The following is a 23,790-nucleotide window of genomic DNA, read 5'->3' as shown; positions in this document are numbered from 1 at the left end:
ATCGCTTCACTCAAGGTCTTTGTAGAACTCTCTCCGTTATGCCAAGTGATCCAAAAATGTCTAATAAAATTGTCACATTACTACAGAGATTTAGGGTTATGCAGCGGATATCAAAGCCATTGGAGTTCCTAGTTATCCCCATACAAATGGGATGATAATGGCCCAGAAGCCCCTGTATCTTAGAGAACTGAAACAGAGAGGGCTTCAGCACAGAAAATACTTTAAGTGGCTTCTTTTCTATAGGCATAATGTCCAATGTTACAGAAATGAATGGACTGTACTGTAGTCTGTCCCACTATTGTCCTGTTTACCCTTGCTACTGAGATATTAACCCAGCTGCAGGAAAGCTTCAAACAAACCAGATAATCGTAATTATTGACAGGAAAGTAGGCCATGGCTGTGACCAAGCGGCTACCGAAGGCTTGGGTTCTCTGCATACATGCAACCACTGAAACCTATGGCAGATCACTGTTACCATGCATGGTCAATGGTCAAACAGTTACTCTAGTAGCTGCTAAGTGCTACAGTTGCCATATTCCCTAATTTTAGAATTGACTCTCTTTACTTGGTGTAGGAATGTTTCCCTGTTTAGCTTCTCGATAGGAAAGTTCCTCTAGGAGAGCTTGCTCTTCCCTCACTTGCTCCTATAGAGAAACATTCCTACTAAACCATGGAAAACCAACCAGAGAAGCTACATGAGAAGTGGTGTTGACAGGAAGCGAACAGAGCCATGTTACTTGTGGATGCCATAAATCAAACATTGCTGTCAGATGCAAAAGATGAGTAATGTAATCTATTGTCAGGACAATTTCCCCTTCAGGACTTTTCCTGGGACTATTTCAATAATGCTAACCTAGCTAATGCATTTAAAGCTTTGGTTGAGGTTAACAGGGTAGATAAGACTTGACAGTGCAGCTTATATTGGGTATATGGGGTATTTCATTGGTTCATCTGGATTTTCAGTTGTAGGGGAAAAGAATCGTCCACATTGATTAGTTTGGTCAGATGCCGCTGAAATTACATTATCTTTGATCCACACTCTGTTTGTCTCCTGACTAGAAGACCCAGATTTTAGCCAATTTTCCTTCAAACAATTGTGTGGTTGAAGATTTGTTGTTACAAGTCAGAAATGGGGCAGAAAGCCCAGTTTTGTACATAAACTGTATGCTACTTCCTAGGGAGCAAAACTATGCTATAGTAGAAAATAAATTGGTTTAGTACTAGCTGTTGGGTATGAAATTCACACTGGTCACTGACCTTGCACCATACCTGCCTACTTCTTTTATCTCCTCTCCATGAGAAGCCTGGAGAGGAGATGCAGCTTACTTCTTCAGGGGGCAGAGCTTTCACCTCATTAGTCCCCTCCCCTGTCATAGCAAAATGGCATGATTCATAGGTCAGTAGTGAGGAGGTGTGGCTAAAATGACATGATTGCATAGTTTTAGTCTCGCCCTTCCATATGGACTGCGATTCCCAGTGGTATTATCTCCTCCCTCCTGTCCACTGCACTAGAAAGTGGACGGGATGCGGAGATGTGGCCACTCATCCGGGGTTGTGGAGGACTGGTCAAAAAATCATGAGACTCCCGCTCCTTGTAGGAGGGTAGGCAAGTATGTCTTGCACCACTATAGTGTATGCAAATTTTCTGCGAGCCATATGGGAAAGACCGATATAGAGGTAGCGAAAATAAATTTGCTACCAAAAATTGAAATGTAATATAGTGGAACGTTTTCTTTTAAAACATGTGTCAATAACAAAATTCCAGCATGTTCAGCAATTTTATGTTTAATAAAATAGTGAAAAGCAATTGGGGTGCTGTAAGGAACGATTATTCCTGACTTTTTTCTTTGGAGGGTAGTATCCTAATGTCCAGTATATCTCAGTGACGTGCAGTGAGGTAAATGGCTGGGGAAGCACACATGGAGATGGGTCTGAGTGCTGGGAGCCTGTATCACCCCTTACTCACTATAACACTCCCTTCACTACACTAAGCTTCAGTGTCCATTGATTCTCATACCTGCATCACTGTGTCTTCTCTTGCTGCTGCTGACTGAACTCTGATCTATAAACACTGCAGTGCACTTCCTGGTCACATGACACATCCAAGGTGTCCATCAGTGCTCACGGCACGCCCCCCCCTCATACTCAGAGGCATGCCTCTAGCTCTCTTTCTGTACAGCTTGCTGCCTGTGGTAACTGACTATGTGGTGTATGGCAAGCAGTGTCTGACTATACAGAAACGAAGCTGAGCTGTTGCTGCCTCATCTCTCAACTCCCTGCAGTCCCAGGAAACTCCACAAAGCTGGTGAGTGTTAACTGTAAAAATGATTACAATCAACAAAGTAGATGTTTTGTAAGTTATAAATATCTTCTTTGTATTATTCTAATAATTTTTAAATCAAATCTAAGGAGTATGACAAGGGAGGCTCTGCCTCCCCTGCCTACCCTGACTACACGTCCCTGGTATATCTTGTTTCCACAAAGCTTTGTGTTGCCCATGGCCCCTGTGGAATCTCCTAGCAGTCAAACAGGCTCTACTGTGAATTAAGGTTGTTAAGCTTCCAAATAGTATGCATTTGCATTACAAATATAATCCTTTTATTTTGTTACAGTATACTTTTAATGCTTTTAGCATTTTAATTTTTTTTTTAAAATCTATTCATAGTGAGTTAAGAACATAAGTCAGTCAGGACAAAAAAAGGATTTGCTAGATATTTTAATGACTTTAGCAGACGTGAATCTGGTGCATACCTGATAAGAGAATAAATGTAATCTATTCTTGGTTTTTCATTAAAGTATGACAGGAAGTGCCAACCTGTCTACAGTACTAAGAGATCATCCAAAAATGTGAAAACTGAAACTTTCAGTTCCCAATATTTCTTATAGCAAAACCCAGTTACACATAACATTTATTTTATTATATTTTCCAGCTTCAAGAAATATCTTCTGGTTCAGACATTCAAATGTGAAAATAATAAAATGGACTTACTGAACACACTGGTTTGAATTACAGCATGCTTGCCAACTCTCCCAGACTGTCCGGGAGACTCTAGCAATCTCCCTGATTTCACCTTACCCCATTATGTAGCTGTTATATACTTGGAAAATAAGAGATATATATATATCTTCAGTGCCATTTCCCTGCATTGGTTATAAGGCACAATGATTCCTATGGCTACATGCATTTTCATATTTAGGCCCATATTCAATTAGAATTGTACCTGCAATACTTTTTCGCCTGCCGGACTTTTCGTCTACATAGCGTGTTTTGGGTGCGGAAACTTTTCACGCGCGTCCTCTCGATTCCCCGTATTAAATTTGAAAGTATGCGAAAATGGCACCCTACGAAACTTGAACAGGCGGAAAGTCCTCTCCACAATGGGGTAATCAGCTTGACACCCCCCAAAAGATGCACTGACATGGGGGATCACTTTTTTCCGCCTGCAATTCATAGGCAAAACATTTTCGCCGGGTCCATTGCATTGACTTTCCGCCTAGGCAAAAAGTCTTTGAAACTGAATATGGCGAAAAGTTTCCACCTGGCGAAATGACGTCACCCGCGATACTTTTTCGCCTAAATAGATTTTTAGCTTCAAATTGAATACGGGCCTAAGTTTCTCTTGCCCATTTAAATGGAACCCCTTGTAAAACACAGTACATGAGCAAACCCTGAAAAGTATCAGTGTGTTTTCATCAACAAGTAAATCTTACGAACTGCTTTGGGGCTCGTTTACATTTGGATGGAAGTCAATTTTATGACACGACTCTCAGATGTAGCATTACACGTCCACCTTACCGCCGAACTCATAGGTGCTGCTTTCACAATCTCCCTGAGATGCTTTCAAAAGTAGGCAAGTATGAATTACAGTGTAAACTCTCTGTGACCATGGACAGACCATTGTATTTCAATGTGCAGCAAAACTTGATAATTTTTTTTATATTACATTTAATTTTACTGGTAATTATTCATATGTTGTTACAGAACTGTCTGTGATACATTCCCCTAAACTACATTCAACAGGAGCATAGACAGTCCTCAAATTCATAATTGATTGACCACTATGAGGACTGCACTACTACTTCTTAAAGAATTGGCATAAACACCAGACAGAGCAAATCACATAAAGGAAGCAGTCGGGAAGCCAAGGGGCTCCCGGGGGGATTTAGGGATATACACCCCTTCGGGAGGTTAGGATTAGGCTAGGGGAAGGGGGGGTTAGGGTTAGGCACCCCCTTGGGAAGTTAGGTTTAGGCGGCGGGGAAGGGGGGGTTAGGTTTAGGCAGTTAGGGGGGGATTAGGGTTAGGCACTTGGGGGGGAGGTTAGAGTTAGGCACCCCTAAGGGAGGGTTAGGGGTTAGAATAGGGTTAGTGAATACATTTTGTGGCCGGCGGTATATCATACTGATTCCGCACATAAGGCTGCAGTTTGCTCTGTTCTGCCTGTGTTTGCTTTCTTATGAGTACAGGTCAGGGTAATGTACCACATATGGCTCGATGAACCTGTGAGCATACAGCCCTTGAATATTTTAGTTTTTAGTTTTTTGTGGGGCTCGAAGAGCAGGAAAATGTACTTCCCTTAAGTAACAAAGATACTGGTTGATATACCAGGGTATCTTCTAACTCCATTGTCAAGGTGTGATTGACTGTCAGTGCTATTAATCTACTGTCTTTAATGACTGAGCTGCTCATTTAGTTTTAGAAACATTAAACTGTATTGCAGAAAGTAATTTACTGCTTCATCTCATCTGTTTTCTTAATATTTTCTGTGTAAAGGTGCCCACACACATACCGACTTGCTCCCAATCAGCCAATGTACACGATTTCCCCTGAACTCTCCCTGAACTCTCCCCAGGCAGTCGTGGTCACGATTTGGAGTTAAAATGTCCAATCTGACTTAAGATCTATCGTGCAGCCAGTGCATTGTATCCCAGATTGGCTAATCTGCCCTACAGAACGGCAGATCTGAAGATGCGATGTACGACGAGCGGGGACGCGCATCGGGATCGTGATCAAGTGTAGAAACTCACGATTTGGCCATTTTTTACATGATCTGTCGTCACGATTCGTCGAAATCGGCCAAATTGGATGAAAAGTCGGTATGTGTGTGGGCACCTTTAAGAATAGCAATGCATTCTTGAATTATATGTTTCTTGGATCATGGGCTTAAATCACATGAGGGAGCCATCCGTGTGGAGTTTGCATGTTATCTCCATGTTTGTGTGTTTAATACATTGATGACATACTCCCCAAGACCCACAGTGAAATTTTACCTTGCTTATTGTAAATTGCTTATTGTTTTGTATACTAATTACTGGATGTTCATTATATGTGTAAAGACAGATTTCCTGTAAAATGGTAGTTATAAAATGTCAGTGTTTATAAGCCAATTAACCTATCAATATGTTTTTGGACCTCCACATAAATAGCACCCTCTTTGGATTTGACCCCAATGCTAACTACTGTAGCACAGCAGTATAATAGTAGGAATAAAAGGTCACCTGAGTGGCCTATTATTGCAATTTTACTTATGTTGTTGCTCTCTTTTAGATCAACTTTCAAAATCCTACTAATATGCTATCACATGCAAATGTCCGTATATTTTATCTGGGCGATTTACTTCTATTTGTGTAACCAGTGAGCTTATCAAAGGTTTATAATAGCCAAGGTAAAGTCATGCAAATATCACCAACTTCTTGACGGATGAATGCTTATATGACGTCAGCAATGACCTAGTTTCCTAAACTGCCAAGGGTGAACTGATTTAAAAAAGAAAAATCATCTTAAATAACAGCCTTACTAGCCACAGAGTCTCATTTAGTAATGGAAGAAAAGGTCAGTACAATTTAATTCATATAAAGGAAGGAAGGAACTGAAATATTTATACACTAAAATCTAATCAGATGTACAGCTGCAGAGAAGAGGGATTTGTTGCTTTGATTCTTTGTAGTCTATTTATTACTAGGTTGCTCCATTTGGGTTATCTAACAAGAAGCATGATAGTGCAGACCAAGTACAGTAAACAAGAAATCTTCAGCATGTTAAAGCTGGCCCTGGGCATAGGCCATATAGGTGAATGCCTGCAGCACTATCGCTCCATGGGGGCATTCACCAGGCACGGCGGCCCATCCCCACATTGTTTAAGGGGTCCACGCTAACATTTTGCCTAGGGCACCATATTGGTTGGGGTTGGCTCTGCAGCATAGGGTTCCCCTGTTACGTGACATAATCCAGCCTGTGGTGGAACCCTAGAAAACAAAGCCCCATACTGATAGAAGTGGGACTCTACCCAGCAACTGTGCCTGGTGGCAGTGGCGTCACTGGGGTCGGTGACACCCAGTGCATCAAATAAGCCCCCAACGCCCGAAGACTGGGCGTGGCCTTGCATCACACCCCCAGTTTCATCACACTGCTGGAAATTACATAATGCCACCAAAAACTCTCCCAGCACTGCCGGCTCCTCCTCAGTGACGGTATGCCGGGTGCTGCACCCTGATCGCGCCCTCTAGTTACACCGCTGCATGGTGGTATAATAAATGCTAATAAGGCAGGGATCAGCATTTTCTGACACTACTAGTCCCAGTAAGCACTGGGAACCATAAACCACTTGAGTATGCTGACCTGGACTATGCACACTGGTGCTTGGATTACTTCTCTTATTGAGGGAGAAGGGTATCCTTTTTGTAAAATATTTATTGACACTTTTTATTAAACAAAAACTCCATGATAATAATTTAATAATGAGAATGGTGCCTTGAGTATGCTGTCACATCATGATATAGCATCTCATAATGTGTATGCAGTCAGACACATTTACGTGTTTATTTTGTATTGCACAAATTGTAACATATGTTAATGCACTTTATTTGTTGCTACATATTTTTCACCTTTGCTTTTGACTCAACTTTATTCAACTCATGGGGTAAATTTACTAAAGTGAGAGTTTTTAGAAGTGGAGATGTTGCCCATAACAACCAATCAAATTCTAGCTATTATCTTCTAGAAGGTGCTAGTTAAATGTTAAGTCGAATCTGATTGGTTGCTATGGACAACATCTCTATTTCTAAAAACTCTCACTATAGTAAATATACCCCATAATGTCTAAAGCCAGAGATCCAGCATAGTCTCAAATCAAAGTGTGAATTTGTCTGGAAGACCACAGCAATTGTTCAGTCAAGTACCACATTCCAATTGACACTGATATATCTGATTCCAAGGAAGTTTTATATTGATAATAGGAGTAATATCAGTGGGAAATCAATGCTTGTCAAACTATCAAGAGGAAATCACTTTCAAAACATGATTTAATTATTGATAAAACATTTTTTTAAACAAAGATAACAAACCCTTAAACAAAGCTTTACTACTCACTGAGCCTGATTCAGAGATGGACGCAATACCAATGTTTATGCAGAGCGTTTAGTGGTGATCTGTACATGCACCGGAGTCTCTCATTACTCAAGTTCCATTATCGATGTCACTTGCAGTGAGGAAAAGTGACTGACAGGGATCGTTTGTGGGTGGCACATCGAGACTGTTTTCAGGACATATCTCAGCCTGTGACTGCGATCCCATATGCAGTACAAATGGCTCTGGCATCTCAGTTGCGGAAGCCAACCTGAGTAACCATGGGGTTATTCAGAATTCCGATAATCCATTGATCTGTGTCCAATGCTGCATATTTGTACGCAGTCACTTGGATTGGCAAAGCTGCCGGGGAGTGTCTCAATACAACTCCCGGCGGCTACAACATTTCAATATATTTGCACGGCTGCTGCGTACAAATACAAATTCGCAGCAGCGATGGCATTGGCATACATCAACATCCTGTGGGACCACATCATGATGGGCATGGCTGCATCCATTTGTGGGTGGGTCTATTATGCGAGATGCACCCACTCACAGGAGCATGGCATAGCACCCAACAGCTGGGACTAAAGTATTCACTACTGTATTAGGATGGCATGACAGTCCCATAATAGCTGCATTTTTATCAGGATGTATTTAGATGCTAAAATGTAACACACAATAATTAAAGCGCTACTACTTTATTTTGTACATCTCTCATGTAAATAACACATAATTAAAATCTATTTTCTGTCATAGAGATAGATGAATGAAGGACTTCATTTTGACATAACATCAGGTCGTCTTATACACACACATTCCGCAGCACATATCCTAATCCACTGCTCCATGCTCCTTCCTCACTATCTACCCCATCTGTGTCGCCCCTGTCTGTCTGCCCTTCTCCTTTAGAATCTAAGCTCTCACGAGCAGGGCCCTCGTCCCTCATGTGCTTCTCCTCCCCCTACTTATAGTATAATTTACTCCTAACTCCCCACAACGGCACCTAACACCTGGTTGCTGAGGCCCTGCTGCTTGTGTTATGCAGCTATGTTTATAAACCATGTCCTTGTCCTGTATTGTTTTCTGTTACTATTAACTGTTTTTCTTGTGTGCTCATTTATGTATTGTGTAAGGCGCTGCGCCATATAAATAAAGGATAATAATAATAATCTCTGAATCAGACCCTCTGTTACCTCTTTATCAAACCTATTTACTAAATGTTGACTGTAACAAAGTTTTCTGTCACCACATATCATAGCGATAGAAAATGTAGCTTCTCCCTATTTACTTAGAACATTTTGCGAGGGCTGCTGAGTGATACACATCTCAAGGTGATTCTAGCTGGCAGTAATTAGAGGAGTTTTACTGCTTCGTAGCCAGTCCTGCATTCATCTGTGCATGTATGATCCGGCTTTATCAGTGGACTAGAACCTCGGACTTGGGCTTCCAGTTTCCCTTTCTACAAAAAAAATAGATGAAAAAAAAATAGAATGATAAGTATGAGTGAGAAAACAATTATATAAATTAGTGGTATAAAGCCTTATTTAAATATGTAACACATTTTCCTGTTATACCCCTTTTACACCAGAGCAAAAACCTGGGTTTTTGCTGGGTCTACCTGGGTCGCAGCTCAGTGAAAAGGTCTCAGAAAAATAACCCGGGTCAAGTGACCCGGCAATCCAACCCAGGTAGCTACCAGGGTTGGACCCAGGATGGACCCGGGTAATGGTGCAGTGAAATGGCGCAACCCGGGTTATCCTACCTGGGTCATGCTTACAATGAGCTGATTGGTGGCTGTGGAGCAGTCACCTCCCAATTTTTTATCACCTCACAGCAGGGGCGGATTGGGATGGAAAACCAGCCCGGGAAATATATGGAAGCAGCCCTAATTGGGGCGTGGTCTGATGAGGGGACGGGGTCCCTCCTCATATGGCCTGATTCTGAGTTGAACGCAGTTGTGGCATTCCTTGTGTTTTTTGCTGCAGTTTCGGCTGTGACTTTATGCTAATGCTGCTATAATGCCCTTCCTTGGTGAACATTCATGCGTCCACATGTGCAAGGACTAAGACGCCCACTGTCAGTGTCTATAGATGCTGCAATCATGCTTTGTGCGTCTTTAGACGCTGCCATCAGTCACACCATTGAAACTTTCACCAGCCCTGTGCTAGGTGCAGATCATCCGTCTGTGTATGGCCTCCAATGTGAGCAATTCACCGTCGTGCGCATGCACACTGGGCCACCATCGACCCACTTGCGAGCGCATAGCGCTCGCGAGCGGGTCTGAATCAGGCCCTCAGTGTATTATAAGCCAATGTTTCAGGGCTGTGTGCCCTTTTATCAAGACATCATGTGAGTCTAGACATTTTGTGAGTCCCTGAGTGCTGTACGTTACTTATGCCGGCCATACACGGTGCAATAAAGCAGCCGATCTGACTGTTTTGTACGATTTGGTTGCTATATCACACTTTGTGTATGGGCCTGATGTCGGACTGGGTGCACTCACGTGGGTTCGTACATTGCACCACCTGATCGCACTGCAGGATTAGTCGATCAGGGGATGCGATGTGCGATCCCTTGCAGTGATATGCAGGTGAGGGAGGGGGGAGTCGGCATATCAGGCAGTCGGCCACCCGATCGCACCGTGTATGGGGACCGCCCGATATGTCGGATCCCCTGTTGCATCGCAAGGTACCATCGCACCGTGTATGGTCCGCATCAGATTATTATATATATCTATATATATTTATTATGTTAAATGCGATATATATATATTTATTATGTTAAATGCGTCCTGGTGCCCTCCTAATTACCTCAGCAGGAACATATAATAAGTGGATGTATGATTGTACGGCATTTTAGACGGGCAAAATGATATACACAGCCCGATTATTTTGGGATAGTGCTGCCCATCCACTTGCTATAAATATATATATATATATATATATATATATATATATATATACTTATGTGTGTATTATATATTTCTAAAATATATAAAACACTGCAATACTGTGCTGTGTGTATGTATATATATATATATATGATATATATGTATGTGTATTTAAAGTAAATATATATAATTCAATATACATATTTATATACAGGTATACATATGAAAAGCAATATATATATATAATATATATATACACATGATAGATTATATATTGCTTTTCATATATATATAACTATATATATGCTATATTAGATTATATATATCTCTGACTCTCTCTCTATATATATATCACTATATATATCTATATATAGATATCAATATCATATATAGTTATATATATATAATATATATACAGATATATATATATATATATATATATGTACATATATATATATATACACATATATATATATATATATATATAATATGTCATAAACTTACTTTAAAAAATATTTTTCTGCTGGTGACGCACCAAAATTGGTTTCCAGCCCGGCCCAGTGCTTTTCTTTAGCAGCTGCGTTTGCTGCCTGTGTCCCTGACTCCCTGTGGATGGAGGCGGGCCGCGGAGGGGGAGGCGGGGCCATCAGAATTGACTGACATCCCCGGGCTCCGCAAAGGCTTATGGGAGGAGCTGCTGCGCCTGGGCATGCGCAGCAGCTCCCCCGTCGACCATATATATATTTTTTTATTATTATTTTAAAAGCCGGTCACAAAGTGCTGCTTCTGCCCGATCGGAGCTAGTAGGCTCCGATCGCGACAGCGGGACGGGACAGACAGGGAGAAGTGAAGCGCGGTACGTGGGGACCAGGCCGGGCGGCCGCTGTGCTGTTCAGCAGCCCGATCGGAACTAAACTCCGATAGCGGCAGCGAGATGGCCGGGCCGGGGTAGTGGAATCCTCGCGGGATGTTGGGCTGGCGTGACTTGCCGCGTGAGTATGTGGAAGGGCCGGGCGGCCGCCATGTTGCTGCCGTGTTAAAGTTAAGCTGCCCGGTCAGAACTGATCGCGCAGCGGCTGCGCGATGGGGGAGAGCCAGAGCTGTGTAATTGAAGGGTGCGGGCTGGGTGGGCAGGGCGGCCGCCGGCCACCAAGGGGACCGGCCCAGCGGGAACTAGCCCGGCGTCCCGGCGGCCCAATCCGCCGCTGCCTCACAGGTTTAGCAGGGCAGACCAGGGTTCAGTGTGAACAGGGTTGACCAGGGAGTAACCCAGATCTAAGGTGCAGTGTAAATGAGGTCTGACCTGGGTTGGAACCATATCCAAAAACCCAGGTCGAACACAGGTTTTTGGTGGAAAAGAGGTATTAGTGTCCTCTTCTATCCCCATTGTGAGATGGCGAAAGCGATAGAAGGACAGCGGCAATACTTGTACCACTGCTCTCCTTTATTAGCAGGTTTTAGCTTTGCACTGGTAAGCCTTCCCCGGACAGACCCAAAGAAATGCCCTATCTCTGCCGAAAACAGCTCAGTGAACATTCTCCGTATAATAAATAGGCCCGTATATGTACCTTTTTTTATCTGTAAATAAAATGGCTCCATCATTTGTATGTATTTGTACTTGCCAGCTGAATAAGATAGGGAATTATTAAAGCTTTGCAAATTTCACATTCCCTCATTTCAGTGCATTCCATGGAAGGAAGAGTTTAGGGGACTGTAGGCAAAAAAAAATTAGATGAACTTTAAATAGCTTAAATGAGAAACGTCGCCACATCAATATACTTACTGACCTGGAAATGTGACAGAACATTAGCAGATTGCCTCGGAACACATAATTGTTTCATTTACTATCCAATATGAGGAGCACAATTCAAGCAGCGGTTGGCTACAGGCTCTGAGAAAAGAAATAAGAACACAGAATTTCATTGTGCTGGCATTAAAGTATCTTGAGTGATTTGTATCACAGTGTGGAAAATAGTGCATGCTTATATGTATTAAATTGCCAAGAAAGCTCGACTCTTACCCTTGGGCTAAATACATGCATTATTCTGTATTTTATTGAAGTATCTCATGTGGCTTGCAGAGAAAATTGTATTTTAGTTGTTATGAATTTGAAGCCTTATAGATTATTTCTTTCAAATGAGGTAACGAAAAGTGTGTCTACAAATAAATGCACTGTAAGTTTGTGGTTCAATAACTACTTTTCTATGCAATTTTCAATTACATTTCTCACTGTAATAATATTGTAAGACATTTACATTTCAAGCTTTATACATAATCTTTCGAATATACGTTTTAAACAGCAGCAGCTCCTAACCTCGTCAGGGCCGTAGGTAGCCGACCCTGACCCGGGTGAAGGAGCGAGGCCTATTCACGAGAGGTATGGCCATGCCACCTCAGAAAAAAACCCCTTAATGCAGCGCTGTGATCCCCTTAGCCCGGCGCAAATTGAGGGGGGCGCAATCAGCGCAATCAGTGTGATCACTCCCCCCACAGAAGAGACTGCTTCTGCTGCATTCCCCCACTGCAGCCCAGCACACAGCAGCGTGTGCTGGGTTGCTGACAGGAGGGAGGAGCAGCATCAGACCCGGACCCCACCGGGCCCCTCCAGCAAGCCCGGATAATTAGTACCCGCTCCTCCCTCCTATCGGCGCCCTTGACCCTCATGGGGAAGGCTCCCGCTGCCTGTTCTGCTCGGCTGGGCCCCAGCACCTACGGAATGGATCTGGCAGGCGTGGGGCCTGGTGTATTTGCACAAGCCGTGGTGGTGCCATGCATGTGCATAACACTGGGTTCTAGGGACTGCATTGACTACTGCCCCTAGAAGCCGTGTAGTCTGCTCTTGATTGCTCAGTAAGTACTATAAAGAGTCACACCTAGAGACACCGAGGGTGTCTCTAGGTTACTAAAATGTGGATTTTTAGAAGTGGAGGTGTTGCCCAGAGCAACCAATAATATTCTACTTATCATTTATCTGGTAACTACTAGAAGATAATAACTAGAATCTGATTGGTTGCTATGGGTACCCACACATTAGTAAATATACCCCCTAGTATTGCAAGGTTCCAGTTCAAAGGAGGGCAATTGTGATGTTATTCAATAAGGGAAATGTACAGCCCTCTTGTAGACAAAGGGTTTCTTGTGAAAATTAAAATATCATGTTGCCCACAACTGTTGTAACTAGGGATGTGCAGGCTCGGATTAGTTTGAATTTTCCACCCAAATTTAGATTTGTCCCAGAAAGAGGCAAAACGTCATCTTTCATGGACAAACATCATCTTTCATGGACTTTTGTCCAGGAATGATGATGTTTGTCCATGAAAGATGACGTTTTGCCTGTTTCGGAGACCCGATTTTTGCTGGGAAAAATTTGAATGTGGGGGGGGAAATCCGAACTCTTTCGAGCCTGCTCATCCCTAGTTGTAAGTGTGAGGTCAAAACTAAAACTAAATTTCTCAGATAATATATTTTTGGGGGTATTTTTGTGTACAGTATATACCCTGTTAGATAATTTGTGGATTGAAAAGTCAAATAAAAAGTATCAGAATTAAAGAAGAATAAATAAATGCACATTATGTAGATTCTATCATCCCTGCAACAGCAATATATAGTTCACAATTTCTACATAGGTCAGCAAATTAAGGTTTAAACCCATTTGCAGGGAAAGAATCCCAACACACACTGCTTTTCTCACTGGTTTCCCACAACCAGTCCTTGAAATATTCTAGTCCCTTACTAGAATACCCTAATCACAATTGTTTGATTAGAGACAGTGACGAACTGAGGCTGCAGATCTAATCTGGCAGTCCCCCTGCAAAAGGGGCGTGGTTGAATCACAAAAGGGGCGTGGTTACATGTCATGGGGGTATGCCGCTAGTCACGGGGGCCTGGCCTCGCGGCACTGCCCAGTCTTTCAGTATCCTGGCTGAGCAAAGCGCCGGGAGGTGGAGCTGCGAGGCTGGGTTTTGAGAGTGGACTGACCTATCAGCCCTTCTGGCATTTGGCTAATTAGAGATTATAAATGGGACATAGCTGAAGCCTAGCTTTTAGTGACATGCACTTTGTACTTCAGATCTGAGCAAGATAATGATATGGTTTTTCCATTTGACTCAGACCTATTTCGCCAGACTCATTCCTGAACAAATTCTATATTGCAAACACACTTGTACTTGGTCTCACTTTCTAATTTGATCGTTTACACAGGCCCTCAGGAGACTGATGGTGAGTCCAGTTAATTCTATTTCTTAATTCACAGTTCCTGTTACTTGTTTCTAGCACCCATCTGAGCTGTGGTAGGAACAGTTGGATTTCACAATGTTTTCAGAGCTGCAAAACAACACTTTGCCAGTTCTCTCAGGACAAATCTTATATTATGGTACAAACATTATTCCAGGTTCTCCATTTTATCGCTTAGTGAATATACTGCATTGAAAACACACCTGGCATAACTCCGCAGCAGAAAGCTTCAGTCATAGTGAAGTCACTGTGTTTCACAATCAATGAGCTATACAGACATGTAATATAAATTGCTATGCCAGCTAACAGGATGTAAGGCCTGTCTGTATATTTTTCCTTAAGTCAATTTTACATTGAAGGGTGAGTTAGACCACATATGTGAATTATCATTAATGTTTCCTCCAGAATATATAAACTCACGTATAGATTTTAAAATCCTGATGTTGCCAGGAAAAAGAATATAAAGAAATCACACACTGCATATGAAAGCAGGTCAGTGACATGGGTGTGATATCCTGTCTGGAATTTTTCCTAGATTAGAACACAAATAACCCCTAGAAGATATGAAACAGAATGACATATGCAGACTATATGGCAACAACATGTTTCCAGGGTGTACTCAAAACAAGGAGTTAATTTTCAGTTACAAAAGAAGGTGAAATATTAGCACATAATTCAAAACTGAATGTTTAGCACTTTCTTGAACTTCCTTTTACTTTTATTGGACATATTATGACAAGACTTCCTTAAAAAAGCAATTATTTTCCCCCTAGAGTCTGGCTGTTTTACCTCTTCTCTTTACAGTGTTATGAGATCTGATTTGGAGACTAGACGAATAAGAAAAGCAGGAAACTGCATTGTGTCCTTGGCCACTTATCTCACCTGTGTCTCTAGTGCGTTCCTAAATATATTGTAAATCTTTGTAAACAGCATAACTTCTATGTTGCTAAAACAAAAATCAAACCTAAGCTAGGTACACACTGGGCGACATATCGTACCATGGGTACACATCAGAGCGATGTTATGAATAACGGAACAACCACTCGTTCCATCCTTCAATAACATGAATGGGGCCACTTGCGATATCGTCAGGTTTGATGTGCAGCACTGATGACGTTGCATATACACTGCATGATATGTCGTTATGATTTGGCCAAATCGGCCAAACTGTAAAAACAACATCGCTCCAATGTGTTAGTGTACCTAGCTTTAGTCACACCAATGATCCACCAAGTAGTGCAGCAGGGGCAGAGATCCCCTGTCCCAATAAATATGCAGCACAGGTACACTGATCAAATAGAGGAAATAACAATGAAGACATCCCCGATGAAGTACACATGTTTGTGGAACCTCAAACAGACATGTTTTTTTTACAGAATAATTTTACATATAAAAGTTTACTATTTTTTTTTTTTTTTAAATAAGAGATTTATGAATTAGTGATGTTAAATGCCACTGTATGGGCCCCACGAAAGATACTAGTTTGGAATGCCCCTCCTCTCTGATCATTCCATTGCAGTGGCAGATGCAGGATCTATAGCAAAGGTTTTTGCCTGACATAGTGGACTAGACCATCATGCAAGGGGCATGGATATAATTTTATCTAATATATGTTGGTCTCCGACCCCTTCCCAAAACCTTAAAATACATGGGCAATTCCTTGTGCACTACTGTTAGGTGTATGTTGATCTGCTTCTCAAACACAACAATGTGAAGTGGGACTTGCCAGCCAACTGTGCCTGCAGTTAGGACAGTCACCTAAAACTAGGACTGCCCTAACAGAAACAGGACAGTTGGCAAACTGTTCTGATCTCTTCTGTTCCTGCAGCTTTAACAATCTGCTGCTGCTTGTATCTTAAGCAGAGTTGGTGCTTGTCTAGATCCTGGAATGTTGGAGACCTGTACCGGGATGCACTAAACGAAAAATGTGTTACCACATTTCAGTATGCACTAAGGGGCGGCCGCCAGGTCTCCGATGCAGTGGGTAATGCCAGCAATAGCTGGCGGTACCCTATAGAAGCCTATGGGCTTCTACCGCATCGCGCTGGTATGAGGGATCCGATCGGATCCCTACCAGCATTCCCCGCAGCCATTGCGTCACCCCGCAGCCATTGCACTGCATGCGCAGATGGACTCCTGGGTCATAAACCCAGAAGTCCATGGCGCAGGGCAGATCGCAAAGGACAGCTCTTATCAGAAGAGCTGTGCTTTGTGCTGCTGATCGCATATGTTAGTGCATATGCGATCAGCAGGGAGGCGTGTCCGGTGGTAAGTGCTGCGTGATGTTAGTGCATCTCGTCCCTGATATGAAAAAAGGAGCAACATGAAATAAACCCAACCAGCCCTGATGTTAAATCAATAGCACCTATGATTAGTAATTAGGTCTCATTAACTGCAACTGGCCCCAACATTAAATAAATAGCATTTCTGTTTAAGAGATAGATTAACTTTCCCCCAACGAACACTTACAATAAATTAATAGCATTCTTAATTAATAAATGCACCTATTTCACCCAACATAAACTGACATTAAACGAATAATATTCACATTTAATAAACCTTTTTACACCACAAACAGCCCTTTTGATTAATAGTATTCACATTTATTATAGAGCTCTCTTTCTCTCCAAATTTAGCATCAGAATCAATAAATAGCACCCAAACCACTCCTGCATTAAATAAATAGTCTCAACACCCCATTTCATATAAACAGGCTCCACCCTTAAACTAAATAGCCCTCATTGTCAAATAAATTGCTACCACCATCATCCCATTACTAAATGAAAAGACCACACCTAATTCAACATACATTAAGATCCCTCCCTCTCACCACACTTACCTTCCTCCACCTGGCAATCTTTTGAGGTACAATCATCTTACAGGGCCCATACATCTATGTCCTGATTCCTCATCTGTGGATTGGTGCCTAGCAATGATTGGTGTTCTGTTTTGGTAAAAAAAAAAAAAAAAATATATATATATATATATATATATATATATATATATATATGTATAGCAAGACAACAGGGAAAATGAGGAAAATATTTGCATAAAACATTGCAATGTTGGTGTACTTGGGGGGTCATTCAGACCCGCTCGCGAGCGCAGGACGCTCGCAAGCGGGTCGATGTTCCCCCAATGCGCATGCGCACGACGGAGGGAGCTCCGTCGTGCGCATGCGCGAGACCCGGACAACCACAGCCAAGCTGTCGCTCCGGGTCTCGCACCAAAGGGGGCATGCTGTCGATGTTGATTGACAGCACGCCCCCTTTGGTGGGCGTGCCGAGGGAGTGGTTGCCAGACGGAGGCGTTCCCATGGGAACGCCTACCGTCTGAAGCCGGCCCCACTGACATCAGTAGTGATGTCAGTGGGAGTGATTTTGGCTCTGATAGAGCCAAAATCACTCCTGGGCTTGCGGCAGCGAGACCCTACCGCAGGGTCTCCGTCGCAAGCCTGATGGTCGCGATGGTCAAGACCATCGCGACCATCTTTTTGGCCGCTCGCATATGCTGTGGGTGGTCACCCACAGCTATGTGAGCGGCCAGGAGGCCGCTCCATTTCCAAGTAGGAGGGCACTGATTCAGAGCGAGCGCTCTGGTCAAAGCGTCCGGCTCTGAATCAGGCCCAGGGTCTCCTGTTAAATCATTGCAATGAGTGCCACCTGTTGTCTTGCTGTACCTCGTAATACACCTGCTTGGAGGCTTATGTCAGGAAGGCACCTGCACTTTAAAATATACTGTCTTGGAGAGGAGTGCTGCTTGAGTGATTCATTCATGTCACTACATTGTGCGCTGCTATATGTTTGTTATATTTAGTGCAGCTAGCTTGTAGCGCAGTCGGTCAAACTATATGTTTGTTTATACATGTACTATAGATGTGACATGAGACATACTTTACTTTGTGCACAACATCTTGGTCATTCATGTTACAGTACTGTGCGCTGCTGCATGTTGTATACATCGCCCTGTTGAGCCTATTTCCTGTGTTGTATTAGGTAGCCATGGTGATGGCACTTGGTGATTATACCACGCCCCCCAGGCCTACACGCGCGCTGGTGTTTCCCGACGGTGACGTCATCAGCTGGAGCCGCGGCTGGGGAGATCGTGGAGGTGATGGACACTTGGGTGAGTGATCTGCTATATATTTCACTGCATTTCTGTTCTTATTCATGTCTTGATAAAAGCACCTTCTGCTGAAACGTTGACATTACATCTGGCTCTGCCTGGTTCTTGATTGATCTATATAGGCTGTGGAAGTCCTGCCGAGTGCCCTTCAGTTTTATTTTCTTGTGTCTGTTATACCTTTATGGTTGGTTGTGGCACCGGGGCAATAGATATATCTTTAGGAGAGTGCCGGACTCTTACATGTTTTATTTATATTGATAGTTTGACATTTACATGCATCTATCTGTCAAGGCACCCCTGTATCTTTGAGAGTTTTTCTATCAGACGCTTTTTTCCTTTTGTCTTTTTTTTGTTGCACTGTACACAAATTGTTGTGATACCCCTACGGGATGTCACATCCTGAGGACAACACAGGATTTAGAGAGATCTCTCTGCCTTCTGGTGAACAATTAAACCTTACAGACTCCGAGGCTGAGAGTATTCTATTTCAAGCCAAGTTGCAAGATTCATCTGGTGCAGACTCGGTAGAGCAACTGGTGGCTCAATTACTCCGATTAAAGAAAAGGGAGGTGGACTTTTATCTACACGGAGTTTCCCTGTCTGACTATTACAGGGACAAAAAGATTCCCCGGGGTTTTCGGGTACGCAACATACCGACAATTGGTCGACACAATCCAGACTTCTGCCGCCGTTGGGCGGCTGTGTTAAACAAATGCTCATATGATCTCATCCTCTTAGTCATAGAGGAATCACGTCGGGAACTTAGCATTGCTAAAGAAAAGATTGATACTTTTGAACTAACACATCTTGCTAAAATTCAATCTGATAACTCGCAGGATTGGTGTAAGAAACTACAAGATCAAATAGACAAATATAAAGCAGATCTTGTCCAGTTCAAAAAGTCCAAATACCAGACTGTACTCAGAGATTATACTGAATTAAAGGTATATAGTTGGGCCTACCATAGTGGTGACAATCGTGAACGCAGACCCAGATTCCGCAAACCTAGAAGATTTCCCCTTGAGACTGACCAATCCAGCACTGCGGCATCCTCTAGCGAGACAGAATGTGCCGGTTCAGCCAAGGCCGCTTCCAGCAGCAGGCCCCCTTTAGGGGTAGCTACAAGAGCTACTCTGGATCTCACCAGAGAACCTGCACCAGGCGTGGAGGTGAGTGGGCGAGGCAGGCAAAGAAAAATCTACCAAAGGAGACGGTAGTTTTTAACCTGTCCTCTCGAGAATTGTCCCATATGGAACTTGCTGTACTTAACAAAGGACTCTCTTTTGTGCCCACCCAAAAATTTGACAGCTTTCAAAATATGATTGATTTAAGCAAATTTGATCGTCGGGTCAAACTGAAGGAGTTCTTTGGCTCTAATCCTATTCCAACTAAGGAATTGGGTCCAATACACAAAAAATCCACATTTGTCCCCTATTCATCTAATGTGAATATCAAATGCTTCACCAACTACATGGAGAACACGATTATGAACTTTAAATCTGATCAATCCCATGGATCCAATTTGTCCCATACAGAGAAGCATGCCCTAAGAGATCTGGGGTCATATCGTGACATAGTCATTCGTCCAACGGACAAAGGTGGTGGAATAGTGGTGCAAGATTTGACAGCCTATAAAACGGAGGTATATAGACAACTCAATGATACCGGGATTTATGAAGTACTCTCTGAGGATCCAACTAATAGATTTCAGAAGGAGTTAGATCTATTACTTACACAGGCGGTCCAAGATAAGATCATTGATACATATACCAAAGATGCATTGACACAGCCATCTCCAAAAATTCCTGTACTGTACACCATTCCTAAATTGCACAAAAATCCGGTACTGCCACCAGGGAGGCCTATCATAGCGGCTCGGGACTCACTATTCTACAATATCTCACAATACTTGGATTTTTTTCTACAACCTCTCATTCAGCAAGAGACTAATTTTCTTAAGGACACTACATCTTTTATTTTAAGATTACAAGCCCTATCGCCCCTTCAAGGAAGACACTTGATGTGCACTATAGACGTTTCTAGTCTCTATACCAGTATCCCTCAGCAAGAGGGGATTGAAGCCGTCCGTAGATTTATTCTACGCCATTTGGAATACAAAGGTCCACAGATTGACTTTTTTATCCAGTTATTGACATGGACTTTGACCCGGAATTATTTTATTTTTGACAACAGGATATATTTGCAACGCTCGGGGTGTGCCATGGGTTCATGTGTAGCCCCGAGTTTTGCAAATATTTTCATGTTAGCCATTGAGGAAGATTTCTTCTTTTCGGATACAGATATAGCCCACAAAATATATGGGTACTGTCGTTACATCGATTACATATTCCTGATATGGAAGGGTAGTCAAGACGAGTTTCAAACACTTATTCACAACATCAATATACGTGATTGCCCGATTAAATTAACTTCGGAGAGTAGTTACACCACTGTCCATTTCTTGGATGTGTCCATCAATCTGTTATCTGATGGTACCATCCAAACATCTATGTTTTACAAAGAAACCGACAGAAATACCCTGTTGGCAAGTGATAGTCAACACCCTAAACCCCTAAAATATGGGTTGCCGTTTTCCCAATTTTTGAGGGTTATCAGAATTTGTAGTGACCCCATTGATGCTAAAATCCAGATTCAGAGAATGATGTTCAAATTTCTCGCCAGAGGCTATCATCACAGTCTGCTGAGTAAGGCCCGGGATCGGGCACTTGCAGTTAGTCGCCAAGATTCTTTGGTGTCTTCTACAGCTAAAACGTTGGAGAAACGTATAGTTTGGCCCCAAATTTACACAGATGACAGCAAAACTATCATGCAGACAGCTAAAGCGATCTGGCCCATTGTAGCCACAGATAAACATACTCCATCTTTATGTGGCTGTTCCATCCTACCCTCATTTAAAAGAGGAAGAAATATTCGTGACACTGTAGTACATAATGATATCAGCCAGTTTGCAGTTCAGCGGCAGAGTCACTTTCTGACTCGCAAGCCAGGCAACTATAAATGTATGGGTTGCACGACGTGTAGCTTCCTAGAGATAGGAGATACTTTCACACATCCTAGATCAGGCAAGAAATTTTCCATCAAATATGCATTAACATGCTCGAGTAGATTTGTTGTGTACTATATTAAATGCCCATGTAGTTTACTTTATGTTGGGAAAACCACGCGACAATTGAAGGAACGTATGGCATTGCATCGTTCCAACATTAGGGCAGCCTTGGAGGGTAAAAATTGTGACCAGCCTGTCGCACGGCATTTTTTGCAGCATCGACATAATTTATCTAGCATGAGATACAAAATGATAGATTGGGTGCCTCCTTGCACCAGAGGTGGAGACAGGGGTCGTATCCTGCTTCAAAAGGAAGCTAAATGGATTCATGTTCTGCAGACTGTACATCCCTTGGGCTTAAATGAAAATCTCTCCTTTTCGTGCTTTCTATAATGGGTAGTTAGTTTTTGTCCCTTGTAGTGCAGCCAGCCTTTAGCGCAGCCCGTTACAGTACATGTTTATTCACATATGCAATATTGGTATAACATGGGACACATTACATATTGTACACTGTAGCTTGGTCATTCATGTCACTACATTGTGCGCTGCTATATGTTTGTTATATTTAGTGCAGCTAGCTTGTAGCGCAGTCGGTCAAACTATATGTTTGTTTATACATGTACTATAGATGTGACATGAGACATACTTTACTTTGTGCACAACATCTTGGTCATTCATGTTACAGTACTGTGCGCTGCTGCATGTTGTATACATCGCCCTGTTGAGCCTATTTCCTATGTTGTATTAGGTAGCCATGGTGATGGCACTTGGTGATTATACCACGCCCCCCAGGCCTACACGCGCGCTGGTGTTTCCCGACGGTGACGTCATCAGCTGGAGCCGCGGCTGGGGAGATCGTGGAGGTGATGGACACTTGGGTGAGTGATCTGCTATATATTTCACTGCATTTCTGTTCTTATTCATGTCTTAATAAAAGCACCTTCTGCTGAAACGTTGACATTACATCTGGCTCTGCCTGGTTCTTGATTGATCTATATAGGCTGTGGAAGTCCTGCCGAGTGCCCTTCAGTTTTATTTTCTTGTGTCTATTATACCTTTATGGTTGGTTGTGGCACCGGGGCAATAGATATATCTTTAGGAGAGTGCCGGACTCTTACATGTTTTATTTATATATATTATAATATATATATATTCCATAGACAAAAAACCTTACTGTTTCACATATCCCATTAAGGCTGCTTAGACATGATCTGAAAATTCACAAAACCTATTGTTTTTCTGCCACTCAAACTTCAAAAAGCAATGAAATTACAAACATTAAGAACACCCTGTGGTTAACTGCAGATTTTCAATTCTGTGAATTAGCAGCTCCACCATTTTGTGAGTGACAGCAATCTCATTCTGTGAGAGTGCTGAATCTATAGTTAACTACAGGGTGTGAGGGCATACCATATCTGTATTGCGCAAGGAACACGTCCATTAAGGCGTCAGCCGTAATGATCGGAATTTCATTGCTTTTTGAAGTTTGAGTGGCAGAAAATCAATAGGTTTTGTGAATTTTCAGATCATGTCTAAGTAGCCTAATGGGACATGTGAAACCGTAAGGTTTTTTGTCTATGGAATTTCATAGCTCTTTTAAAATGTATTAACTATCAGGGTTTGGATGAGCAAACTGGGCCACCTGCAGGGGAGAAGGGCAACAAAATGGTACACTAACGCAGGTGGAAGAGGGGACAGCACACAGGAGGTTGGTTTTGGAGGTGCAGAGTGCGAGGCGGCTATAGGTGTGTGGGGTAGCGGCAGCAGCGGTGGTGCAGAGCAGTGGCAGCGGTGCAGTGCAAAGGGGGCATCAGTGGGCGACAGAGGGCTCACTGGTAGTGCGTATGCACCTGAGAAAATCAAATCAATAAGTCACAGATGCACGAATGCACCAGTGAGATCTACGCATCTACTGTATGTTAAAAATTGAGTGTGTAAAAAGTGTAGCCCCCCCCCCCAGAAAACAACCAGTATCGGGCTATGGAGCCCCAGTACTGGTTGTGCTAAATACAGGGAACAAACGATGTAGGGGTCCCCAGTATTAAGCACAACAAGCACCAGGGTTTTCAGAACCAGTCCTGGTTGCCAAAATATGGGAAACAAATGACGTAGGGATCCACCGTATTT

This window comes from Taudactylus pleione, unplaced genomic scaffold, assembly GCF_031769625.1.
Source record: "Taudactylus pleione unplaced genomic scaffold, aTauple2 ptg000040l, whole genome shotgun sequence".
NCBI classification, from domain to species: domain Eukaryota; kingdom Metazoa; phylum Chordata; class Amphibia; order Anura; family Myobatrachidae; genus Taudactylus; species Taudactylus pleione.
This window is presented reverse-complemented; position numbering follows the sequence as displayed.